The sequence below is a fragment of the Vombatus ursinus genome, unplaced genomic scaffold, assembly GCF_900497805.2.
Source record: "Vombatus ursinus unplaced genomic scaffold, bare-nosed wombat genome assembly UNPS02014798.1, whole genome shotgun sequence".
Taxonomy (NCBI): Eukaryota; Metazoa; Chordata; class Mammalia; order Diprotodontia; family Vombatidae; genus Vombatus; species Vombatus ursinus.
Window position 1 is genome coordinate 57,410,665 of NW_020954576.1, and position 6,000 is coordinate 57,416,664.

Consider the following 6,000-nt stretch of genomic DNA (forward strand, 5'->3'; position numbering starts at 1 on the left):
CACCTTCCTCCACCGATTCTAAGAAAGAAGTTAGATGTTTAAACTTACTCATCTAATGGAACTCAGACATCACCTACCTCATCTACCTGAGCATCTTATACAATTGTCGTTCTTATTTGCAATGTAGATGTATCTGTGTGTTTTGTTTAGTCAGTTCTGTCGTGGCCCCATTTCCTAACCCCATTTGGGGTTTTCTTGGCGAAGACAAATTTGGAGTTTGTCATTTCCTTCTTCAGCTCATTTTACAGAAGAGGAAACTGAGGTAAACAGGGTTAAGTGACTTGCCCGATTTGAACTCAGGAAGATGAGTCTTCCTGGCTGCAGGCTGGGCACTCTACGTGGGCCACCTAGCACTTGCCTATAAATTACGGTACATGTCTTACACCAAGGGTGGGAAACATGTGGCCCTCTACGTCCTCAAGTGCAGCCCTTTGACTGACTCCAAACTTAACAGAATTAATAAAAGGATTTGTTCTGTAAAACTTAGACTCAGTCGAAAGGTCCCACCGGAGGACCTAAAAGGTCACATGTGGCCTGGAGGCTGCAGGTTCCCCATCCCTGTTTTACACAGCTGGCATTCTTGTTTGTAATGTTATCTTTGTGTGTGTGTCTAGCCTTAGAGACTTTCTTGGAAACTGTAGCACACATACTGATCTGCCTTGATAGTATTTGATCCTGAGTTGCCTGGCCCAATGAAATCACAGGTTGAGACTCTAGTCTAGAAGTCTAGACCCTTCCACCAGATGGTAAGATCCTTGAGGACAGGGAACTCTTACCCTTCTATTTGTATTCCCATCCTCATCCCCATCCCAGTGGATTACATATGCTACCTTAATTCAGGGCTTTATCACCTCCCACGTGGACAATTTTAATAACCTCCTAGATGATCATCTGGCTCCAAAAACTACCTTTTCTAATCCATTCTTTACAATTGTCAAAATAATCTTCCTAAAGCAAAGGTCTGATCATGTCATTCATTTGCTCGAAAACCCTCAGTGGCTCTCTGTTCCCGTCAGAAAAAAATAGAATTTCTTCAGCCTGGTATTTAAGACCTTTCATAATTTGTCTCTAACTCACCTTTTGAACATTTTTTTTCAAATTACATTCTTGACATCACATTCAGTCATGCTACTTTCTGTCAAATTGTATCACTAATTCTTCACTAAAATCCCCTTGGACTTGCTTTTCATCTCTATCTGTGGAAATCCTTCTTTCCCTATGTAGCACATCCTTTGGGACCACTTCTCCAACTGGAAACTCACACTGACAGGTTGAGTTCTCAGAGAGGCAAATACTACTACAAAAGGCAACCCTTAGCAGACACATTTATAACGCTTGTTCCTGAGCCCCACCAATGTTCTTCTCATCAACAATCAACAAGTTGACTCTTTTAGCTTTTAGAAAAGGGCTTTACTAAGAAAGTACAACAAGAACCAGTGATATAACTGGCATTCCCCAAAAAGCCTAGACTTATTCTCTCATAAATCTACATAGTGGGTGGGTGTTCACTGACAGTAAGGACAATGATAGTGAGGTACATGTGGTTGATCACACCCTATTTTTAGAAATCCTCTTTTCCCTTTGTAGAACCCTCATAAAGTTTAAGGATGGATAAATCATTCCACTGCTCAACTGGGCTGCCTCATTTGAAGGTATGATATCTTTGCTGGTTGGGTTGACCTGTTGCTGGACTGGACTGATTTGTTTCAGGCCTAGGATATTCCACTAATGCAAAACTGGGCTGTTCCTCAGCTGACATGATCTACTTCTCTGCTAAGCCAGGAGGCTCAGCTGATGATAATTCTCTTTTTCCTTTACTTCTCCAGTGCTAAAGAAGAGGAAGTCTCTAGATATTACCATGAAAACTCTCCAGACCTTATAGTGTTCACAAGGTAGCTGCATGTGCCCTACCATGTCAAAGGTGGTGCACAGTCACCTTCAGACTCCTGTGGCTACTGCTCTTCACCATGATAGATACTGTGGTTGACACTACTTATCTCTAACAGATAATGGGATATCTTATAGAACCTGTGGAACTCCCAAACTCACAAAGTCACCTGGACATCCCCATCTGAGAATATTCATTTGCAAAAGATCAGGTAAGACAGGCAGAGCCAAGATAGTGGAGTAAAAGCAATGACTTGCTTGAGCTCTCCCTCAAACCCCTCCAAATACCTGTAAAAAATTACTCTAAACAAATTCTAGAGCAGCAGAAGCCATAAAAAGACAGAGTGAAAAAAATTTCCAGCCCAAGACAACCTGGATGGTTGATGGGGAAAGTCTGTTGTGCAAGGCTGGGAGAGGAGTGCAGTTCAGCATGGGCTGCAAAGGTAAATACGCAGTGAACCTGGAGCAGGCCTCAGGGGACTGAATCACTGGCAGCTGTGGTGGTTTCCAGACATCTCAACCCACAAATGCCAAAGACAACTTAGAAGGTCAGTAGGAAAGGTCTGTTGGACCTGGGTAAGAGAGGAACAGCTCTGGTGCAGCCCTGGGGCAGCAGTGGTAGCTGCTTCCAGAGCTCTCAGTCCACAGACAGTGGGGGAATCGAGTGACTGATCAGAGCAGGACTACACGGATCTCTTTGCTGGCACTGAGGCAGGATTCTCTTGCTTAGCCCATGCTTGGATCTGGGTCATAGTCCTGGGTGGTGGTCCAGGGGCAAGGAGAAGTGCTGGCATGGCAGAGTTTGTGGTGGCAGTAGAGAGAGAATCCTCCTCACAGTTCCAAGGCAGAAAACAGTGCTTATGGTCACTCATAGACCAGAGCACAGGCCAGGAAAGGAATAAACAGCTCTCCTTTGATCATACCACCTTGGAAGAACTGAAAATTTACAGGTCCCTAGAAGTATCTCTGAAAACAGCTGCACAAAGTCCCTGCAGCTTGGGACAATATACCCTCCATACTGGAAGCAGAGCCTTATCTTAACAAAGAGTTTAAAAGTCAAGTAATTCCCTGGGAATGTGAATAACTAGAGGAAAAAAAAACTCAGATTATAGAATCTTACTTTGGTGACAAAGAAGATCAAAATATAAAACCAGTAGACAGCAAAGTCAAAGCTCCTACATCCAAAGCCTCCAAGAAAAAATATGACTTGGTCTCAGGCCATGGAGGAGCTCAAAAAGGATTTTGAAAATCAAGTAAGAGAAGTAGAGGAAAAATTGGGAAGAGAAATGAGAATAATGCAAGAAAATCATGAAAAACGAGTCAACAGCTTGCTAAATGAGACCCCAAAAAATACTGAAGAAAATAACACCTTAAAAAATAGCCTAACCTAAGTGGCAAAAGAGGTCCAAAAAGCCAATGAGGAGAAGAATGCCTTAAAAAGCAGAATTGACCAAAGGGAAAAGGAGGTCCAAAAGCTCACTGAAGAAAATAATTCCTTAAAAATTAGAATGGAGCAAATGGAAGCTAGTGACTTTATGAGAAATCAAGAAATTATAAAACAAAACCGAAGGAATGAAAAAAATAGAAGACAATGTGAAATATCTCACTGGAAAAACAACCAACCTGGAAAATAGATGCAGGAGAGATAATTTTAAAATTATTGGACTGCCTGAAAGCCATGGTCTAAAAAAGAGCCTAGATATCATCTTTCAAGAAATTATCAAGGAAAACTGCCCTGATATTCTAGAATCAGAGGGTAAAATAGAAATTGAAAGAATCCACTGATCACCTGCTGAAAGAGATCCCAAAAGGAAAACTCCTAGGAATATCATAGCTAAATTTCAGAGTTCCCAGGTCAAGGAGAAAATATTTGCAAGCAGCCAGAAAGAAACAATTCAAGTATTGTGGAAACATAATCAGGATAACACAAGATTTAGCAGCTGCTATGTTAAGGGACCAGAGGACTTGGTATATAATATTCTGGAGGGCAAAGGAGGTAGGATTACAACCAAGAATCACCAGAATACTCAGTAAAACTGAGTATAATCCTTCAGGGGGAAAATGGACATTCAGTGAAATAGAGGAGTTTCAAGCATTCTTGGTGAAAAGACCAGAGATGAACAGAAAATTTGACTTTCAGATACAATACTCAAGAGAACCATAAAAAGGTAAACAGGAAAGAGAAATCATATGGGACTTTTTAAAGTTGAACTGTTTACATTCCTACATGGAAAGATGATATTTGTAACTCATAAGACGTTTATCAGTATTAGGATAGTTGGAGGGAATATATATATATATATATATATATATATATATATACACATATATATATGTAGACAGGTGGCACAGGGTGAGTTGAATATGAAGGGATGGTATCTAAAAAATAAAATAAGGGGTGAGAGAGAATTGTGCTGGAGAAGGAGAAAGGGAAAAATAGAATGGTGTAAATTATCTCACATAAAAGAGGTAAGAAAAAACTTTTATAGTAGAGGGGAAGAGGGAGGAGGTGAGAGGGAATGAGTGAATCTTATTCTCATTGGATTTGGCTTAAGGAGGGAATAACATACACACTCAATTGGGTATGGAAATCTATGTTACCCTACAGGAAAATACGGGGAAGGAGATAAGAAAGGGGAGGATGATAGAAGGTAGGGCAGATTGGGGGAGGGGATAATCAGAAGCAAGCACTTTTGAGGAGGGACAGGGTCAAAAGAGAATAGAATAAACGGAAGGGAGGGGATAGGATGGAAATATAGTTAGTCTTTCACAACATGATTATTAAGGAAGCATTTTGCATGACCACACATGTATAACCTATATCAAATTGCTTTCCTTTGGCAATGAGGGTGGGTGGGGAGGAAGGAAGGGAGAGAATTTGGAAAAACTCAAAGTTTTAAAAATGAATGTTAAAAATTGTTTTTGCGTGTAACTGTGAAATAAAATATACAGGCAATAGGGCATAGAAATCTATCTTGCCCTACAGGAAAATAAGAGGGGAAGGGGATAAGAGAAGGGGAGGGGGGTGATAGAAGGGAGGGCAAATTGGGGGAAGGGATATTCAGAATGAATGCTGTCTTGGGGTGGGGGAGGGGAGAGATGGAGGAGAAAATTTGGAACTCAGAATTTTGAGGAAGTGAATGTTGAAAACTGAAAATAAATAAGTTAATTTTGAAAAAAGATCAGGTAAGAATAAATACAAAGAAAAAGAGGCAGCCATTTGCTTACAGCTAGATAAGAGACAGGGCTGCTGCCCTTTCCCCAACCACTCTCAGGAGCAATTCAAAGTATTCCTCTGCACCTAAAGGGAAAGAGAGAAATGAAGGGTAAGCTGGCCCTTTTGTTTATCCACTAAGTTCTGGTTCAGCAACCCCTGAGTCATATGTTCTTCTATCTCAGCAGCCAGTTAGAAGACTTTTTTTGTCATCGTATAGTACCAGTCCCTCAGTCGCACATGACCAGAAACCAGCTCCCCGTAAGTTTTCAAATGGTTGCCTCTACCCAAGCTATATTTAGAGACTCAGCAAGGTGTGCCATATACATTTAAACATCACTATCCCTCCTCCCAACTAAGAATATTCTTTTTTTCCATCCTCAAATTTTTCTATACTACTTTTCATGGCTCTCTTTTTTGTCCCTATTGCACTCCACTTTATATTTCTTTGTGCGTATATTAATACATAACAAACTGTAAGCTCCTTGAGGGCAGGAACATACCATTTTTAAACTTTGCATCCCTGGTGCTTAGCACAGTGCCAGTACATATTTGGTGAATTGAATTGAATGTAACAGGCACTTAAAGTATTTTTGTCAAGTGGATGGATAAGTTAATGAATTTCCTAGCCTTCTTTCTTCCTCTTGAAGAAGTGTTTATTTCCTTGATTTGTCCAAGGCTGGTTTATCAACTTCCTCACAAAACATCTTGCCAAGATCACTTTTCTTTCCTCATGATATGGTCGTTGGATTGGAGTCCGTCTTGTTCTACCCTCCCCCACACAACCATTCTTCACTTTCTGCTCATCTCTTGCTATAGCCAGAATCCAGGTGAAGTCATCATTTCTCAGAAGCTCAGTTATGACCCATGAGAAGAACAAAGAGAATGTTATCTGCATT